Source organism: Arachis stenosperma, chromosome 2 (genome assembly GCF_014773155.1).
Source record: "Arachis stenosperma cultivar V10309 chromosome 2, arast.V10309.gnm1.PFL2, whole genome shotgun sequence".
In the NCBI taxonomy this organism is placed as follows: Eukaryota; Viridiplantae; Streptophyta; class Magnoliopsida; order Fabales; family Fabaceae; genus Arachis; species Arachis stenosperma.
Window position 1 is genome coordinate 78,312,400 of NC_080378.1, and position 21,781 is coordinate 78,334,180.

Below are 21,781 nucleotides of genomic sequence, written 5' to 3' on the forward strand. Positions count from 1 at the left end.
GCGTTAAACGCCCAACCAGGTACCCTGGCTGGCGTTTAAACGCCAGTCTGTCCTTCTTCACTGGGCGTTTTGAACGCCCAGCTTATTCTGTGTAATTCCTCTGCTGCATGTTCTGAACCTTCAGTTCCCTGTACTATTGTCTTGAAAATAGAACCAAGATCAAATAAATAATACATGCAAGACACCAAACTTAAAATTAGACACTAGACTCAAACAAGAAACATAAAATCTTTTTGGTTTTTATGATTTTGAAAATTTTTTTGTGCTTTTTTTTCGAAAATTATATGGGAATAGAAAATAAAAGTTTCAGAATTCTTAATTTGGATTCCAGGAATCATTGCAATGCTAGTCTAAGACTCCGGTCCAAGAATTAGACATGGCTTCACATCCAGCCAAGCTTTCAAAGAAAGCTTCGGTCCAAAACACTAGACATGGCCAATGGCCAGCCAAGCCTTAGCAGATCATTGCTCCAATAGCAAGATTGATAGAGATCAACAAGCTCTTGTGATGATCAGTTGAAACCTCGGTCCAATAAGATTAGACATGGCTTCTCAGCCAGCCAGATTTCAACAGATCATCTTGAAACACTAGAATTCACTCTTAAGAACTCTGAAAAAAAAATACCTAATCTAAGCAACAAGATGAACCGTCAGTTGTCCATACACAAAACAATCCCCGGCAACGGCGCCAAAAACTTGGTGTGCGAAATTGTGATCACTACTTTTCACAACTCAAATAATCCCTAGTAATGGCCCCAAGAACTTGGTGCTCAATACCATGGCATAAACACAACTTTGCACAACTAACCAGCAAGTGCACTGGGTCGTCCAAGTAATAAACCTTACGCGAGTAAGGGTCGATCCCACGGAGATTGTTGGTATGAAGCAAGCTATGGTCACCTTGTAAATCTTAGTCAGGCAGACTCAAATGGGTATAGTGATAAACGAATAGAACATAGAGATAAAGATAGAGATACTTATGTAATTCATTGGTAGGAATTTCAGATAAGCGTATGAAGATGCTTGGTCCCTTCCGTCTCTCTGCTTTCCTACTGTCTTCATCCAATCCTTCTTACTCCTTTCCATGGCAAGCTTATGCAAGGGTTTCACCGTTGTCAGTGGCTACCTCCCATCCTCTCAGTGGAAATGTTCAACGCACCCTGTCACGGCACGGCTATCCATCTGTCGGTTCTCGATCAGGCCGGAATAGAATCCAGTGATTCTTTTGCGTCTGTCACTAACGCCCCGCCTTCAGGAGTTTGAAGCACGTCACAGTCATTCAATCATTGAATCCTACTCAGAATACCACAGACAAGGTTAGACCTTCCGGATTCTCTTGAATGCCGCCATCAGTTCTTGCCTATACCACGAAGACTCTGATCTCACGAAATGGCTGGCTCGGTTGTCAGGCGAGCACTCGGTTGTCAGGCGATCAACCATGCATCGTGTATCAGGAATCCAAGAGATATTCACCCAATCTAAGGTAGAACGGAGGTGGTTGTCCGTCACACGTTCATAGGTGAGAATGATGATGAGTGTCACGGATCATCACATTCATCAAGTTGAAGAACAAGTGATATCTTGGACAAAGAACAAGCGGAATTGAATAGAAGAACAATAGTAATTGCATTAATACTCGAGGTACAGCAGAGCTCCACACCTTAATCTATGGTGTGTAGAAACTCCACCGTTGAAAATACATAAGAACAAGGTCTAGGCATGGCCGTGAGGCCAGCCTCCCAAAGTGATCAAAAGATCTCAAGAACAAAAGATTCCAAAGATCAGAAAATTCAAATACAATAGTAAAAGGTCCTACTTATAGAAAACTAGTAGCCTAAGGGTTACAAAGATGAGTAAATGACATAAAAATCCACTTCCGGGCCCACTTGGTGTGTGCTTGGGCTGAGCAATGAAGCATTTTTCGTGTAGAGACTCTTCTTGGAGTTAAACGCCAGCTTTTATGCCAGTTTGGGCGTTTAACTCCCATTTTGGTGCCAGTTCCAGCGTTTAACGCTGGGAAATCTGAAGGTGACTTTGAACGCCGGTTTGGGCCATCAAATCTTGGGCAAAGTATGGACTATCATATATTGCTGGAAAGCCCAGGATGTCTACTTTCCAACGCCGTTGAGAGCGCGCCAATTGGGCTTCTGTAGCTCCAGAAAATTCACTTCGAATGCAGGGAGGTCAGAATCCAACAGCATCTGCAGTCCTTTTCAGTCTCTGAATCAGATTTTTGCTCAGGTCCCTCAATTTCAGCCAGAAAATACCTGAAATCACAGAAAAACACACAAACTCATAGTAAAGTCCAGAAAAGTGAATTTTAACTAAAAACTAATAAAAATATACTAAAAACTAACTAGATCATACCAAAAACATACTAAAAACAATGCCAAAAAGCGTACAAATTATCCGCTCATCAAAGGCCCAAAGAAATAAAATCCTGGCATAAGCGGCTAAATCAAGCTGTCCCTAACCATGTGCTTGTGTCATGAAGGTCAAAGTGAAAAGCTTGAGACTGAGTGGTTAAAGTCATGATCGAAAGCAAAAGAGTGTGCTTAAGAACTCTGGGCACCTCTAAATGGGGACTCTAGCAAAGCTAAGTCACAATCTGAAAAGGTTCACCCAGTTATGTGTCCGTGGCATTTATGTATCCGGTGGTAATACTAGAAAATAAAATGCTAAGTGTCACGGCCAAGAATAATAAAGTAGCTGTGTTCAAGAATCAACATGCTAAACTAGGAGAATCAATAACACTATCTGAATTCTGAGTTCCTATGGATGCCAATTATTCTGAACTTCAAAGGATAAAGTGTCAAAACTGTTCAGAAGCAAAAACCTACTAGTCCCACTCATCTAATTGAAACTAAGCTTCATTGATATTTTGAAATTTATTATATTTTCTCTTCTTTTTATCCTATTTTGTTTTTAGTTACTTGGGGACAAGCAACAATTTAAGTTTGGTGTCGTGATGAGCGGATAATTTATACACTTTTTGGCATTATTTTTACATAGTTTTTAGTATGTTTTAGTTACTTTTTATTATATTTTTATTAGTTTTTATGCAAAAAATCATATTTCTAGACTTTACTATGAGTTTGTGTGTTTTTCTGTAATTTCAGGTATTTTCTAACTGAAATTGAGGGACCTGAGCAAAAATCTTATTCAGAGGCTGAGAAAGGACTGCAGATGCTGTTGGATTCTGACCTCCCTGCACTCAAACACGTTTTTCTGGAGCTAGAGAAGTCCAATTGGCACGCTCTCAATTGGGCTGGAAAGCTAACATCTTGGGCTTTTCAGCAATGTATAATAGTTCATACTTTATCCGAGATTTGATGGCCAAAAATAGCGTTAAAACGCCCACCAGAGACCCTTTTCTGGCGTAAAACACCGGAACTGGCACCAGAACTAGAGCTAAACGCCCAAATTGGCATCCAAGCTGGCGTTTAACTCCAGAAAAGACCTATGCACGTGTAAAGCTCAATGCTCAGTCCAAGCACACACCAAGTGGGCCCCGAAAATGGATTTCTGTACTATCTGCACTTAGTTACTTATTTTCTATAATCCATAGTAACTAGTTTAGTATAAATAGAACTTTTTACTATTTGTATTTCATCTTTGGATCATCTTTCAATCTTTTGATCAACTTTATGCTTGGCTGGCCTCATGGCCATGCCTAGGCTCTTTTCTCTTATGTATTTTCCAACGGTGGAGTTTCTACACCTCACAGATTAAGGTGCGGAGCTCTGCTATTCTTCATGAATTATTGCAAGTACTATTGTTTTTCTTTCAATTCACGCTTACTTTTTCTCCAAGATATACTCTCGTACTTAATTCAGTTAATTCAGAATGAAGGGGTGATCCCTGACAATCACCCACTATCTTCGTTACTCGCTTAGCCAAGATTCACGTGCCTGACAACCACAAGCGGTCTACATGATGTTCAACGTAGTCATTAGACGACAGCTGGAGTATAGTCTCTTGGGTCTCTGATCCACGGACCGAGTCCGTGAGGTTAGAACATTCGTGGTATAGGCTAGAACCAATTGGCAGCATTCCTGTGATCCGAAAAGTCTAAACCTTGTCTGTGGTATTTCGAGTAGGATCTGGGACGGGATGACTGTGATAAGCTTCAAACTCACGAATGTTGGGCGCAGTGACAGTGTGCAAAAGGATAGAGAGATCCTATTCTGACACAAGTGAGAACCGACAGATGATTAGCCGTGCGGTAGCTGTGCTTGGTATTTTTCATCCGAGATGAGAGATCCGACAATTGATTAGCCATACAGAAACCATAGCTGGACCATTTTTACTGAGAGGACGGATGGTAACTGGTGCAAGAAATTGCAATCACACTTTTGCAATCCCGCACAACTAACCAGCAAGTGCACTGGGTCGTCCAAGTAATACCTTGCGTGAGCAAGGGTCGATCCCACGAAGATTGTCGGCTTGAAGCAAGCTATGGTTATCTTGTAAATCTTAGTCAAGATATCAGAAATTATCAGGATTGATTGTAAAAAGCAAAAGAACATGAAATGGTTACTTGTATTGCAGTAATGGAGAATAGGTTGGGGTTTTGGAGATGCTCCATCCTCTGAATCTCTGCTTTCCTACTGTCTCCTTCTTCAAGCACGCAAGGCTCCTTCCATGGCAAGCTATATGTAGGGTTTCACCGTTGTCAATGGCTACCTCCCATCCTCTCAGTGAAAGCGATTGCATATGCTCTGTCACAGCATAGCGGAATTCAGCTGTCGGTTCTCGGTCAGGCCGGAATAATATCCATCGATACTTTTGCGTCTGTCACTAACGCCCCGCCTGCTAGGAGTTTGAAGCACGTCACAGTCATTCAGTCATTGAATCCTACTCAGAATACCACAGACAAGGTTTAGACCTTCCGGATTCTCTTGAAAGCCGCCATCAGTTCTAGCTTATACCACGAAGATTCCGATTAAAGAATCCAAGAGATAACTACTCAATCTAAGGTAGAACAGAGGTGGTTGTCAGGCACACGTTCATAGTTGAGAATGATGATGATTGTCACGAATCATCACATTCATCCGGATTAAGAACAAGTATTATCTTAGAATGGAAGCCAGCATGATTGAATAAGAAACAGTATTAATTGCATTAATCCATCAAGACACAGCAGAGCTCCTCACCCCCAACCATGGGGTTTAGAGACTCATGCTGTGGAAAGTACACAAAGAAAACGTGTAAAGTGTCATGAGGTACTGATACAATGTCAAAAGATCCTATTAATAGTAAACTAGTAACCTAAGGTTTACAGAAATGAGTAAATGACAGAAAAATCCACTTCCGGGCCCACTTGGTGTGTGCTTGGGCTGAGCATTGAAGCTTTCAAGTGTAGAGACCTTTTCTGGAGTTAAACGCCAGCTTTCATGCCAGTTTGGGCGTTTAACTCCAAGTTTTATGCCAGTTCCGGCGTTTAACGCTGGAATTTTTGAGGCCAAATTGCTACGCCGGTTTGGGCCATCAAATCTTGGGCAAAGTATGGACTATCATATATTGCTGGAAAGCCCAGGATGTCTACTTTCCAATGCCGTTGAGAGCGCGCCAATTGGGCTTCTGTAGCTCTAGAAAATCCACTTCGAGTGCAGGGAGGTCAGAATCCAACAGCATCTGCAGTCCTTTTCAGTCTCTGAATCAGATTTTTGCTCAGAACCTTCAATTTCAGTCAGAAAATACCTGAAATCACAGAAAAACACACAAACTCATAGTAAAGTCCAGAAAAGTGAATTTTAATTAAAAACTAATAAAAATATACTAAAAACTAACTAAATCATACTAAAAACATACTAAAAATAATGCCAAAAAGCATACAAATTATCCGCTCATCACAACACCAAACTTAAATTGTTGCTTGTCCCCAAGCAACTGAAAATCAAAATTGGATAAAAAGAAGAGAATATACTATAGACTCCAAAATATCAAGGAAACATAGCTCCAATTAGATGAGCGGGACTAGTAGCTTTTTGCCTCCGAACAGTTTTGGCATCTCACTCTATCCTTTGAAGTTCAGAATGATTGGCATCTATGAGAACTCAGAACTCAGATAGTGTTATTAATTCTCCTAGTTAAGTACATTGATTCTTGAACATAGCTAGTGTATGAGTCTTGGCTGTGGCCCAAAGCACTCTGTCTTCCAGTATTACCACCGGATACATACATGCCACAGACACATAATTGGGTGAACCTTTTTAGATTGTGACTCAGCTTTGCTAAAGTCCCCAATTAGAGGTGTCCAGGGTTCTTAAGCACACTCTTTTTGCTTTGGATCACAACTTTATTTCTTTCTTTTTCTTTTTCTTCTTTTTTTTTTCGAAAATTTTTTTTTTTGGCTTTTTCTTGCTTCAAGAATCACTTTGATGATTTTTCGGATCCTCAATAACAGTTCTCTTTCTCCTCATTCTTTCAAGAGCCAACAATTTTTAACATTCTCAAAACAATAAATTCAAGAGACATATGCACTGTTCAAGCATTCATTCAGAAAACAAAAAGTATTGTCACCACATCAAACTAATTCAACTAGTTTCAGAGATAAATTTCGAAATCCTGTACTTCTTGTTCTTTTGTGATTAAAGCAGTTTTCATTTAAGAAAGGTGATGGATTCATAGGACATTCATAGCTTTAAGGCATAAATTTTATTAATTATGAATTAAAAACAAGACTCAAATATAGATATAGGATGAGACTAAATAAAAATAGAAAGCAAAAACACAAAAGAAACGACAAAATTAGGCTCCTAATGATAGAGGTTTTCACAGAGTTAGGACTCAACAACCTTGATTTTGAGAAGTGGATGCTCCCTCAGCTTGAGAGGAGAGCTTTTGGCGTTTCATCTCTTGGAGTTCACGTCCTTGCTTCTCTTGTTCCTTCCATTGACTTCTTGGTGATTGGATGTTCAATGGGTATGAATTCATCTGCTTCCATCTTCACCCCAACCTCTTTACAGAGCAAGGAGATCAAGCTTGGGTAAGCCAATTTGGTTACAGCGGAATTCCTATTTGCTATTGTGTAGATCTCACAGGCGATCACATGATGAACCTCCACTTCTTTTCCAAGCATAATGCAATGAATCATCACTGCTCTCTTGATGGTGACCTCAGAACGGTTGCTAGTGGGTAGTATGGAACGCCCAATAAAGTCTAGCCAACCTCTTGCAATTGGTTTGAGATCTCCCCTCTTGAGTTGGTTTGGGACACCCTTTGAATTGGTTATCCACTTAGTTCCAGGGAGGCATATGTCCTCTAGAACTTGATCCAACCCTTTATCTACTCTCACCATCCTCCTATTAAAGGAGTCAGGATCATCTTGCAGTTGAGGCAACTTGAAGATTTCTCTTATTTTGTCCAGATGGAAGTACATAACTTTCCCTCTGACCATAGTTCTGTAGGTATGGTAAGCGGTTCCAGTCATTCTCTGCTTATCTGTCAGCCACAGATTTGAGTAGAATTCCTGAACCATGTTCCTTCCAACCTTTGTCTCAGGATTGGTTAGAACTTCCCATCCTCTGTTTCGAATTTGCTCTTGGATCCCCGGATATTCATCTTCTTTCAGATCAAATTTAACTTCCGGGATCACTGACCTCAGACCCATTATTTTGTGATAATGGTCTTCATGTTCTTTGGTTAAGAACTTCTCTTGATCCCAAAGATTCTTTGGATTAGTCTATTTCTTTCCTCTTAAATTGGTTTGTTTTCCCTTAGGAGCCATGATCTTGATAAATCTTGGCTTAGTGATCACGGAAAAGCACACCAAACTTAGAGGTTTGCTTGTCCTCAAGCAAAAGAGAAGAGAGAAGAGAGGGGGAGGAAGAGGAAATTCGAATGGTGTGATGGAATGAGGGAACCAAACGTGAATTTATAAGGTGGGGAGGGGAGTTTTTCGAAAAATTGAAAGGAGATTTGAGAAGATATGGAAAGAAATTGAGAAAAGGGTGATTTTTTTGAACAAAATTTTGGGAATGATTTAAGAGATTTGAAGAGTGATTTTGGATATTTGAAAATTTGAAAGTGAATGATGAGAGATTGAAATGTATTTTTGTAGAAAAATATGGGTGAGAAGAGGAAAGTTTGAAAAAATCTGATTTGAAAACAAAATTGTGGTCCCCCCATCTTTCTGGCGTTAAACGCCCAGAATGGCACCCATTCTGGCGTTTAACGCCCACTTGGTGCCCCTTTTGGGCGTTTAACGCCCAGCCAGGTGCCCTGGCTGGCGTTAAACGCCAGAAATCCTTTATCACTGGGCGTTTTTCTGAACGCCCAGGATGCTGCACACCTGGCGTTAAACGCCCAGAATGGTGCCCATTCTGGCGTTTAATGCCCAGAATGGTACCATTACTGGCGTTAAACGCCCAGAATGGTACCCATTCTGGCGTTTAACGCCCAAAATGCCCCTTACTGGCGTTTTTTCGCCAGTAAGCTCATTTTCTCTGCTTTTTGAGCTGAATCCTTCTGTAACTCTGTGAATTCCTTCATTTTTGATACTTGCCTCTGTAAGGACAATTCATACAACCTCCTAATGACTGGGTTGCCTCCCAGCAAGCACTTCTTTACTGTCTTTAGCTGGACCTTCACTGAGAATCACTCAAGTCTCAGTTTTGAGCATTCCTGCTCAAAATTTCCTTCAAGATAATGCTTGATTCTCTGTCCATTAACAATGAACTTTTTGTCAGAATCAATATCCTGAAGCTCAACATACCCATATGGTGAGACTCCTGTAATTACATACGGACCCCTCCACCGGGATTTGAGTTTTCCTGGAAACAATTTGAGCCTAGAGTTAAAGAGCAGAACCTTTTGTCCTGGCTCAAAGACTCTGGTTGACAACTTCTTGTCATGCCATTTCTTTGCCTTTTCCTTATAAATTTTTGCATTTTCAAAGGCATTGAGTCTGAACTCCTCTAGCTCATTTAACTGGAGCAATCTTTTTTCACCAGCTAACTGTGCATCCATGTTTAGGAATCTGGTTGCCCAGTAGGCTTTATATTCCAGTTCCACAAGCAAATGACAGGCCTTCCCATACACCAGTTGGTATGGAGAGGTTCCTATAGGAGTCTTGAATGCTGTTCTGTATGCCCACAGAGCATCATCCAAGCTCTTTGCCCAATCCTTTCTCCGGGCTATCACAGTCCGTTCTAGGATTCTTTTTAGCTCTCTGTTAGAGACTTCAGCTTGCCCATTTGTCTGTGGATGATACGGAGTTGCCACTTTATGGCTGATTCCATATCTAACCATAGCAGAGTATAGCTGTTTATTGCAGAAATGAGTGCCCCTATCACTGATTAGTACTCTGGGAACACCAAACCTGCTGAAGATGTTTTTCTGGAGGAATTTCAGTACAGTCTTGGTATCATTAGTGGGTGTAGCAATTGCTTCTACCCACTTAGATACGTAGTCCACTGCCACCAGAATGTAAGTGTTTGAGTATGATGGTGGGAATGGCCCCATGAAGTCAATTCCCCATACATCAAACAATTCAATCTCTAATATCCCTTGTTGAGGCATGGCATATCCGTGAGGCAGGTTACCAGCTCTTTGGCAACTGTCACAGTTACGCACAAACTCTTGGGAATCTTTATAGAGAGTAGGCCAGTAGAAGCCACATTGGAGGACTTTAGTGGCTGTTCGCTCACTTCCAAAATGCCCTCCATACTGTGATCCATGGCAGTGCCATAGGATCCTTTGTGCTTCTTCTCTGGGTATACATCTGCGGATCACTCCGTCAGCACATCTCTTAAAGAGATATGGTTCATCCCAGAGGTAGTACTTGGCATCTGAAATTAATTTCTTTCTCTGCACGTAGCTGTACTCTTTGGGAATGAACCTTACAGCTTTAAAATTTGCAATATCTGCAAACCATGGAGCTTCCTGAATGGCAAAGAGTTGCTCATCTGGGAAAGTCTCAGAAATCTCAGTAGAAGGGAGGGACGCCCCTGCTACTGGTCTATTCGGGACAGATGATCAGCCACTTGGTTCTCTGTCCCTTTTCTGTCTCTTATTTCTATATCAAACTCTTGCAGAAGCAACACCCATCTTATAAGCCTGGGTTTTGAATCCTGCTTTGTGAGTAAGTATTTAAGAGCAGCATGGTCAGTGTACACAACCACTTTGGATCCCACTAGATAGGATCTAAACTTGTCAATGGCATAGACCACTGCAAGTAACTCTTTTTCTGTGGTTGTGTAGTTCTTCTGTGCGTCATTTAGAACACGGCTGGCATAGTAAATGACGTGCAGAAGCTTGTTATGCCTCTGTCCCAACACTGCACCAATGGCATGGTCACTGGCATCACACATTAGTTCAAATGGCAATGTCCAATCTAGTGCCAAAAACTTGGTGCAGAGATAACTGGTGCTGTGACCAACTTAGCTTTCAGGGTCTCAAATGCCTGCAGACACTGTGTGTCAAACACAAATGGTGTGTTAGTAGCTAGCAGGTTACTTAAGGGTTTTGCAATTTTCGAAAAATCCTTTATAAACCTTCTGTAGAATCATGCATGCCCCAGAAAGCTTCTGATTGCCTTAACATTGGCAGGTGGTGGTAATTTTTCAATTACCTCTACCTTTGCCTTATCCACCTCTATTCCCTTGCTTGAAATTTTGTGCCCAAGGACAATTCCTTCAGTCACCATAAAGTGACATTTCTCCCAGTTTAAAACCAGGTTAGTCTCTTGGCACCTTTTCAAGACAAGTGCTAGGTGATTAAGACAGGAGCTAAATGAGTCTCCATATACTGAAAAGTCATCCATGAAGACTTCCAAAAATTCCTCTACCATATCTGAGAAGATAGAGAGCATGCACCTTTGAAAGGTTGCAGGTGCATTGCACAGACCAAAAGGCATCCTCCTGTAGGCAAACACGCCAGAAGGGCAAGTGAATGCTGTTTTCTCTTGGTCCTGAGGGTCTACTGCAATTTGGTTGTAGCCTGAATAGCCATCCAAAAAGCAGTATAATCATGGCCAGCTAGTCTTTCTAGCATTTGGTCTATGAATGGTAAAGGAAAATGATCCTTTCTGGTGGCTGTGTTGAGCCTTCTGTAGTCAATACACATGCGCCACCCTGTGACTGTCCTTGTAGGAACCAGTTCATTTTTTTCATTATGAACCACTGTCATGCCTCCCTTTTTGGGGATAACTTGGACAGGGCTCACCCAGGGGCTATCAGAAATAGGATAAATATCCCAGCCTCCGTAGTTTAGTGACCTCTTTCTGCACCACCTCCTTCATGGCTGGATTTAGCCTCCTCTGTGGTTGAACCACTGGTTTGGCATTATCCTCCAACAGGATCTTGTGCATGCATCTAGCTGGGCTGATACCCTTAAGGTCACTTATGGACCACCCAAGAGCTGTCTTGTGTGTCCTTAGCACTTGAATCAGTGCTTCCTCTTCCTGTGGATTTAAAGCAGAGCTTATAATCACTGGAAAAGTGTCACCCTCTCCCAGAAATGCGTACTTCAGAGATGGTGGTAGAGGTTTGAGTTCAGGTTTGGGAGGTTTATCCTCTTCATGAGGAATTTTCGAAAATTCCTTTGCTTCCTCTAGTTCTTCTTGATCAGGTTGAGCATCCTTGAAGATGTCCTCAAGCTCTGATTCTAGGCTTTCAGCCATATTGATCTCTTCTACCAGAGAGTCAATAATGTCAGCACCCATGCAGTCATTTAGAGTGTCTGGATGCTGCATAGCTTTCACAGCATTCAACTTGAACTCATCCTCATTGACTCTCAGGGTCACTTCCCCTTTGTGTACATCAATGAGAGTTCGCCCAGTTGCTAGGAAAGGTTTTCCTAGAATGAGAGTTGCACTCTTGTGCTCCTCCATTTCCAGCACCACAAAGTCAGTTGGAAAGGCAAATGGCCCAACCTTGACAATCATGTCCTCTATTATGCCTGATGGATGTTTAATGGAGCCATCAGCAAGTTGGAGGCATATCCTGGTTGGTTTGACTTCTCCAGTCAACCCAAGCTTTCTGATAGTGGATGCAGGTATTAGATTGATGCTTGCTCCAAGATCACATAGGGCTGTCTTGGTGCAAGCGCCCTCTAATGTGCATGGTATCATAAAGCTTCCAGGATCTTGAAGCTTTTCTGGTAAGCTTTTCAGAATGACTGCACTGCATTCTTCAGTGAGAAACACCTTTTCAGTTTCTCTCCAATCCTTCTTATGGCTTAAAATCTCTTTCATGAATTTAGCATAAGAAGGTATTTGCTCAAGTGCCTCTGCAAACGGAATCTTTATCTCAAGAGTCCTTAGATAGTCTGCAAAGCGGGCAAATTGCTTATCCTGTTCCGCTTTGCGGAGTTTCTGAGGATAAGGCATCTTGGCTTGATATTCTTCAACCTTGGATGCTGCAGGTTTATTCCTTACAGAAGTGGTTGAAAAAGCCTTGTTAGAGGGATAATTATCAGCACTCTCAGGTGTCTGATCTCCCCTTGGCGTCTTAACGCCAGGATTGGGTGGAAAATGGGCGTTTAACGCCAACTTTTCCCTCTTTTCTGGCATTTGAATGCCAGAACTGGGCAAGGAATGGGCGTTTAACGCCAGCTTTCCTTCCCTTTCTGGCGTTTGAACGCCAATATTCCTCTCTGGGCTCTTACTGTCCTCAGAGGGATTTTGAACAGTGGTTTGGTTGTCCTCTGTCACTTGTTCTTTGTTTGGCTTTTTGCTCTTTTGAGCAGTGTTATTTAGTGTCTTCCCACTCCTCAGTTGAACTGCTTGACATTCCTCTGTTATTTGTTTAGATATTTGTTGTTTTGCTTGATTCAACTGCAGTTCTATGCTCTTGTTAGCAACCTTAGTATCCTGGAGTATTTCTTTAAATTCTGCTAACTGTTCTGTCATCAGGAGCAATTGTTGATTAAGCTCATTCATCTGTTCCTGAGGATTAGGATCAGTGACTAGTGCCATGACCTCCTCCTTTGGAACGAACTCATTGGTAGAATATAAGTATTGGTTTCTAGCAACAGTGTCTATAAGCTCTTGAGCTTCTTCAATTGTCTTCCTCATGTGTATAGATCCACCAGCTGAGTGGTCTAAAGACATCTGAGCTTTTTCTGTGAGCCCATAGTAGAAGATGTCTAACTGTACCCACTCTGAAAACATTTCAGAGGGGCATTTTCTAAGCATACCTCTATACCTCTCCCAGGCATTATAAAGGGATTCATTATCCTCTTGTTTAAAGCCTTGGATGTCCAGCCTTAGCTGTGTCATCCTCTTTGGAGGGTAAAAATGATTCAGGAATTTGTCTGATAACTGTTTCCATGTCTTTATGCTTGCTGTAGGTTGGTTATTCAACCACCTTTTAGCTTGATCCTTTACAGCAAATGGAAACAGTAATAGTTTGTAGACATCCTGATCTACCTCTTTATCATGTACTGTGTCAGCAATCTGTAAGAACTGCGCCAGAAACTCCGTAGGTTCTTGGTGCGCGAAATTGTGATCACTACAACTTCACACAACTAACCAGCAAGTGCACTGGGTCGTCCAAGTAATACCTTACGTGAGTAAGGGTCGATCCCACGGAGATTGTTGGTATGAAGCAAGCTATGGTCACCTTGTAAATCTCAGTCAGGCAGACTCATATGGATATGGTGATGAGCGAAAATAACACAAAGGTAAAGATAGAGATACTTATGTAATTCATTGGTAGGAACTTCAGATAAGCGCATGAAGATGCCTTCCCTTCCGTCTCTCTGCTTTCCTACTGTCTTCATCCAATCCTTCTTACTCCTTTCCATGGCAAGCTCGTGTAGGGTTTCACCATTGTCAATGGCTACCTCCCATCCTCTCAGTGAAAGCGATTGCATATGCTCTGTCACAGCATAGCGGAATTCATCTGTCGGTTCTCAATCAGGCCGGAATAGAATCCAGTGATTCTTTTGCGTCTGTCACTAACGCCCCGCCCTCAGGAGTTTGAAGCACGTCACAGTCATTCAGTCATTGAATCCTACTCAGAATACCACAGATAAGGTTTAGACCTTCCGGATTCTCTTGAATGCCGCCATCAGGTCCTGCCTATACCACGAAGATTCCGATTAAAGAATCCAAGAGATATTCACTAGAGCCTTGATTGCTTGTAGAACAAGAGTGGTTGTCAGTCACCTTGTTCATAGGTGAGAATGATGATGAGTGTCACGGATCATCACATTCATCAAGTTGAAGAACAAGTGATATCTTGGAACAAGAACAAGCGGAATTGAATAGAAGAACAATAGTAATTGCATTAATACTCGAGGTACAGCAGAGCTCCACACCTTAATCTATGGTGTGTAGAGGCTCCACCGTTGAAAATACATAAGCATAAGGTCTAGGCATGGCCGAATGGCCAGCCTCCCAATGATCTAAGAACTAGATGTCCAAAGATGAAAAATACAATAGTAAAAGGTCCTATATATAGAGAACTAGTAGCCTAGGGTGTACAGAGATGAGTAAATGACATAAAAATCCACTTCCGGGCCCACTTGGTGTGTGCTTGGGCTGAGCAATGAAGCATTTTCGTGTAGAGACTCTTCTTGGAGTTAAACGCCAGTTTTTATGCCAGTTTGGGCGTTTAACTCCCAATTAGGTGCCAGTTCCGGCGTTTAACGCTGGAATTTCTTGAGGTGACTTTGAACGCCGGTTTGGGCCATCAAATCTTGGGCAAAGTATGGACTATCATATATTGCTGGAAAGCCCAGGATGTCTACTTTCCAACGCCGTTCAGAGCGCGCCAATTGGGCTTCTGTAGCTCCAGAAAATCCACTTTGAGTGCAGGGAGGTCAGAATCCAACAGCATCTGCAGTCCTTTTGAGTCTCTGGATCAGATTTTTGCTCAGATCCCTCAATTTCAGCCAGAAAATACCTGAAATCACAGAAAAACACACAAACTCATAGTAAAGTCCAGAAAAGTGAATTTTAACTAAAAACTAATAAAAATATACTAAAAACTCAACTCAAACTACTAAAAACATACTAAAAACAATGCCAAAAAGCGTATAAATTATCCGCTCATCACAACACCAAACTTAAATTGTTGCTTGTCCCCAAGCAACTGAAAATCAAATAAGATAAAAAGAAGAGAATATACTATAGACTCCAAATTATCAATGAAACTAAGCTCCAAATTAGATGAGCGGGACTAGTAGCTTTTTGCCTCCGAACAGTTTTGGCATCTCACTTTATCCTTTGAAATTCAGAATGATTGGCTTCTTTAGGAACTCCGAATCCAGATAGTGTTATTGATTCTCCTAGTTAAGTATGATGATTCTTGAACACAGCTACTTATTGAGTCTTGGCCGTGGCCCAAAGCACTCTGTCTTCCAGTATTACCACCGGATACATATATGCCACAGACACATAATTGGGTGAACCTTTTCAGATTGTGACTCAGCTTTGCTAAAGTCCCCAATTAGAGGTGTCCAGGGTTCTTAAGCACACTCTTATTGCCTTGGATCACAACTTTATTTCTTTCTTTTTCTTTCTTTTTCTCTTTCTCCCTTTTTTTCGTTTTTCTCCTTCTTTTTCTCTTTTTTTTTTGTATTCACTGCTTTTTCTTGCTTCAAGAATCATTTTTATGATTTTTCAGATCCTCAGTAACATGTCTCCTTTTTCATCATTCTTTCAAGAGCCAACAATTTTAACATTCATGAACAACAAATTCAAAAGACATATGCACTGTTTAAGCATACATTCAGAAAACAACAAGTATTGTCACCACATCAAACTAATTAAGCTAGTTTTAAAGATGAATTTGAAATCCTATACTTCTTGTTCTTTTGTGATAAAAACAGTTTTCATTTAAGAAAGGTGATGGATTCATATTCATAGCTTTAAGGCATAGACACTAAGACACTAATGATCATAAGACATAAACATGGATAAACATAAAGCATAAATTTTGAAAAAAAACAGAAGAATAAAGAACAAGGAGATCAAGGAACGGGTCCACCTCAGTGATGGCGGCTTGTTCTTCCTCTTGGAGGTCTTATGGAGTGCTTGAGCTCCTCAATGTCTCTTCCTTGTCTTTGTTGCTCCTCTCTCATGCTTCTTTGATCTTCTCTAATTTCATGGAGGAGGATGGCATGTTCTTGGTGCTCCACCCTTAGTTGTCCCATGTTGGAACTTAATTTTCCTAGGGAGGTGTTAATTTGCTCCCAGTAGTCTTGTGGAGGAAAGTGCATCCCTTGAGGTATCTCAGGGATTTCTTGATGAGAGGGGTCTCTTGTTTGCTCCATCTTCTTCTTAGTGATGGGCTTGAGGTCATGCCTTCTCAGTTGAACCGGCTTTGGATGCCATAAATGGTTATGGAAAAATAAAAAGCAATGCTTTTACCACACCAAACTTAAAAGGTTTGCTCGTCCTCGAGCAAAAGAAGAAAGAAGAGAGTAGAAGAAGAAGAAATGGAGGAGAGGGAGATGGCTTTGTGGTTAGGCCAAAAGGGGAAGAAGTAGTGGTTTGAATTTGGATGGTGAGGTAAGTGGAGTTTTATGGAGGTGAGTGGTGAAGAGAGAGAGATGGGATTTGATAGGTGAGGGGTTTGTGGGGATCCTGTGGGGTCCACAGATCCTTAGGTGTCAAGGAAAAGTCATCCCTGCACCAAATGGCATCAAAAATCACGTTTTGAGCCAATTCTGGCGTTAAACGCCGGGCTGGTGCCCATTCCTGGCGTTTAACGCCAGGTTCTAGCCCTTTTCTGGCGTTTAACGCCAGTCTGGTGCCCCTTTCTGGCGTTAAACGCCCAGAATGGTGCCAGACTGGGCGTTAAACGCCCAACTGCTAGGCTTACTGGCGTTTAAACGCCAGCAGCATCTTCCTCCAGGGTGTGCTGTTTTTCTTCCTGTTTTTCATTCTGTTTTTGCTTTTTTCATTGTTTTTGTGACTTCTTATGATCATCAACCTACAAAAAAGATAAAATAACAAAAGAAAATAGTTAACTATAAAACATTGGGTTGCCTCCCAACAAGCGCTTCTTTAATGTCATTAGCTTGACAGAGGACTCTCATGGAGCCTCAGAAATACTCAGAACCGTGTTGGAACCTCCCAACACCAAACTTAGAGTTCGAGTGTGGGGGTTCAACACCAAACTTAGAGTTTGGTTGTGGCCTCCCAACACCAAACTTAGAGTTTGACTGTGGGGGCTCTGCTTGACTCTGATTTGAGAGAAGCTCTTCAAGCTTCCTCTCCATGGTGACAGAGGGATATCCTTGAGCCTTAAACACCAAAGATTCTTCATTCACTTGAATGATCAACTCTCCTCTATCAACATCAATCACAGCCTTTGCTGTGGCTAGGAAGGGTCTGCCAAGGATGATGGATTCATCCATGCACTTCCCAGTCTCTAGGACTATGAAATCAGTAGGGATGTAATGGTCTTCAACTTTAACCAAAACATTCTCTACAAGTCCATGAGCTTGTTTTCTTGAGTTGTCTGCCATCTCCAGTGAGATTCTTGCAGCTTGTACCTCAAAGATCCCTAGCTTCTCCATTACAGAGAGAGGCATGAGGTTTACACTTGACCCTAAGTCACACAGAGCCTTCTTGAAGGTCATGGTGCCTGTGGTACAAGGTATGGAGAACTTCCCAGGGTCCTGTCTCTTTTGAGGTAATTTCTGCCTAGACAAGTCATCCAGTTCTTTGGTGAGCAAAGGAGGTTCATTCTCCCAAGTCTCATTTCCAAATAACTTGTCATTTAGCTTCATGATTGCTCCAAGGTATTTAGCAACTTGCTCTTCAGTGACATACTCATCCTCTTCAGAGGAGGAATACTCATCAAAGCTCATGAAAGGCAGAAGTAAGTCCAATGGAATCTCTATGGTCTCATTTTGAGCCTCAGATTCCCATGGTTCCTCATTGGGGAACTCAGAGGAGGTTGGTGCACGCCCATTGAGGTCTTCCTCAGTGGCGTCCACCTCTTCTCTTTCCTCTCCATATTCGGCCATGGTTATGGCTTTGCACTCTCCTTTTGGATTTTCTTCTGTATTACTTGGGAGAATACTAGGAGGGAGTTCAGTAATTTTCTTGCTCAGCTGTCCCACTTGTCCTTCCAACTTTCTGATGGAGGACCTTGTTTCATTCATGAAACTTTGAGTGGTTTTGATTAGATCAGAGACCATGGTTGCTAAGTCAGAGGTATTCTGCTTGGAACTCTCTGTCTGTTGCTGAGAAGATGATGGAAAAGGCTTGTTATTGCGAAGCCTGTTTCTTCCACCATTATTATTGAAACCTTGTTGAGGTCTCTCTTGATTCTTCCATGAGAAATTTGGGTGATTTCTCCAAGAAGAATTATAGGTGTTTCCATAGGGTTCTCCTAGGTAATTCACCTCTTCCATTGAAGGGTTCTCAGGATCATAAGCTTCTTCCTCAGATGAAGCTTCCTTAGTACTGCCAGGTGCATTTTGCATTCTAGACAGACTTTGAGAAATCAAATTGACTTGTTGAGTCAATATTTTATTCTGAGCCAGTATGGCATTCAGAGTATCAATCTCAAGAACTCCTTTCTTCTGATTAGTTCCATTGTTCACAGGATTTCTTTCAGAAGTGTACATGAATTGGTTATTTGCAACCATTTCAATTAGCTCTTGAGCCTCTGTAGGCGTCTTCTTCAGATGAAGAGATCCTCCAGCAGAGCTATCCAAAGACATCTTGGATAGTTCAGAGAGACCATCATAGAAAATACCTATGATGCTCCATTCAGAAAGCATGTCTGAGGGACATTTTCTGATTAATTGTTTGTATCTTTCCCAAGCTTCATAGAGGGATTCTCCATCCTTCTGTCTGAAGGTTTGGACTTTCACTCTAAGCTTACTCCATCTTTGAGGTGGAAAGAACTTTGCCAAGAAGGCATTGACTAGCTTTTCCCAAGAGTCCAGGCTATCTTTAGGTTGAGAGTCCAACCATATTCTAGCTCTGTCTCTTACAGCAAAAGGGAATAGCATAAGTCTGTAGACCTCAGGGTCAACCCCATTGGTCTTGACTGTGTCACAGATTTGCAAGAACTCAGCTAAAAACTGATGAGGATCTTCCATTGGAAGTCCATGGAATTTGCAATTCTGTTGCATTAGAGAAACTAATTGAGGCTTAAGCTCAAAGTTGTTTGCTCCAATGGCAGGGATAGAGATGTGATGCCAAGGCATCTTAGGCTAGTTTCACTAGCCTTTTTCTTTTATTTTTAGTTGTTTTATGCATTTTCTTGAGCCTTAAGTAATCATTTGGGCCAAATAGTCATGCTTGTTTTAAATCATTCAAACATGAGGATTTTGATGCAAATTCCATGAGTTTTAGTTATATTCCTTGAATGCTATGAATGGATGAATTCTCATGAAATTTTGCAAGACTTTGATGCAATTGTTTGGATGATTTCAGGGAAGAAGAGGCTAGGCAAAGAAGCAACAAAATGAATAAAGGAAGCTTGAATATCAAATGGGACGTTTAAGCTCCAGTTTAAGGTTAAACTGGAGGTTAAACGCCAAAATTATGAGAAGAAAGGAAATGCTATAACTGGCGTTTAACCTCCAGTTTGACCTCAAACTGGAAGTTAAACGCCAGAATGAGAAATGGCACTAAGGAGCATTCCACGTTTAACCTCCAGTTTGACCTCAAACTGGAGGTTAAACGCCAGAATGATGGGAGGTTAAACGTGTTATATGGAAACAGCTTGACCATGCCTTCTTCAAACATAAATAACTTGAGCTACAAAACTCCAAATGAGGTGATTCAAAATGCATTGGAAAGAAGACATCTAGAGCTTTCCAAGCATATATGACATGCATGGTGGATACTAAAAATTAAGGGAGAAAACAGCCCCGTAATGTGCATAGAAGAGCATAGTACCAACATGCAATCAGGCCAGCTGACCTCTTCACCTTCCATGGAGTATAACTCGAGTTGTAGAACTCCAATTGAGGTGCTTCCAGTTGCATTGGAAAGTAGACATCCATAGCTTTCCAACGAGGTATAATAGTCCATATTTGGCATCAAATTGGCAAGGTTGACAAGAGAACAAAGTGACGACTCAATGAAAGGGAAGTGTTTCCACGTTTAACCTCCAGTTTGACCTCAAACTGGAGGTTAAACGTGTTCGATGGTTTTCCTTCCTCCAGGGTGTGTTCTTCAATTCCAAGTTTAACCTCCAGTTTGACCTCAAACTGGAGGTTAAACGTGGTCGACCCAAATTGCCTCCAGGGTGTGCTTTCTTCATTTCCAAGTTTAACCTCCAGTTTAACCTTAAACTGGAGGTTAAACGTGTTCGACTATGTACACTTCTGGGGTGCCTTGAGCAACGTTTGAGTGTAGTTTAATGGATCATTATCCTTTTTGGATCAATTATGTCACTCTACCCTTCAAGCAAGCAAGGCCCATCAACAACACCAAATCAAGGCCACAAGAATCATCTAGAATAGTTTATTTTCATTTGATTGTAATTTGCTTTGAATTTCATTTTCATTTTGTAATTTAGGGAGCCTATTTAAAGGCCTTAGTTTCTGCATTGGAGGCAGAGGGGATTGAAGGGGAATCCAGCCCCCTGAGGGGGATTTTAACCTTTACATTCTGCAATTTTTCATTTTGCTAGTTTTGATACTTTGTAATTGAATTCAGAGCTATGACTCACTAAACCCCTTTCATTGGGTTAGGGAGCTCTATTGTAATTCAATGAATCAATAATAGTTTTATCTTCTTCTTCAATCTTTTCTCTTGAATTTTGTTAGAAAGCTTCTCGATCTAATTCCATTGGGTAATTGTCTTGGGAAAGAAATTACCCATAATTGGAATCCTTCGGAACCTTGGGAAAGGAATGGAGGATTCATGCTAGAGAAGCTTTCTCACAGTGAATTGGATTGGGGTTTGGATGGATATTGTGACATGTAATCCTACCAAATTGTGGTCCATGAAATTGTGTGGTATAATCAGTGATCAAGCTACATCTCTTCTTATGAACATTTAAACCAAGGGATTGGGAATTTGTTTGTTTTTAGAGAGAATTGGTGAGCCAAGGAATTGGGATCCAATCATATAAGATTGCCAAGCAAAATTCAATGAATGCATTGGTTGAGGAAGAGATAAAATGTTTTGATTCGGAGATCTCAATATCTCCTGACCCCAATGAACCCCCATTTCTGATCTCCACTTCTATTTACATTCTGCCATTTTCAATTCATGCAATCACCCCAATTCCCTTTTAATTTCAGCAATTTAACTTTTAGCACTTAATTTCTCGCAATTTAAGATTCTGTCATTTCCATTCCTTGCAATTTACATTTCCCGCCAAATTTACTTTATGCAATTCACCTCCAATTCTTGATTCCGCTCAACTAACCAAACTTCTGATTCGAATTGCTCATTCAACCAATCCTTGTGGGATTCGACCTCACTCTATTGTGAGTTTTTACTTGACGATAACCGGTGCACTTGCCGGAAGGAATTTTGCCGTTCGTGCAATTTCCTAAAATCGTAGCATAACAAGTTTATGCGCATCAAGTTTATGGCGCCGTTGCCGGGGATTGGTTTTCGATTGACAATTCTCCAATTGGAAGTTAAATAGATTGAGCAATTTTTCTTTTCTTTTGTTAATAGTTTTTGTTTCAGTTTATTACTGCTAATTTCTGCAAATTTTAATTTGTTTTCTTTGCTTATTCACTTGTTAGCATACTAACCACTAGCTGTTTGTGATATTGCCTCACTATGGAATTTCCACCATCTTTGGATGAGTATTGTTTGAGACTGAGCACATTGCAAAAAAGAAAGGAGTATCCATCATCTTTTGGTCAATCAAAATTCATGAGAAACTCTCCAC

At 41.2% G+C, this 21,781-nt stretch overlaps 1 non-coding gene across 1 annotated transcript; it reads left to right on the top strand.

The window, feature by feature from the left end:
* Nucleotides 1-18,686: 18,686 nt before the first annotated feature.
* Nucleotides 18,687-18,794, top strand: LOC130964164 (small nucleolar RNA R71). Its single transcript, XR_009080271.1, has one exon. It is a non-coding gene; the product is annotated as a small nucleolar RNA R71 (small nucleolar RNA).
* Nucleotides 18,795-21,781: the final 2,987 nt, after the last annotated feature.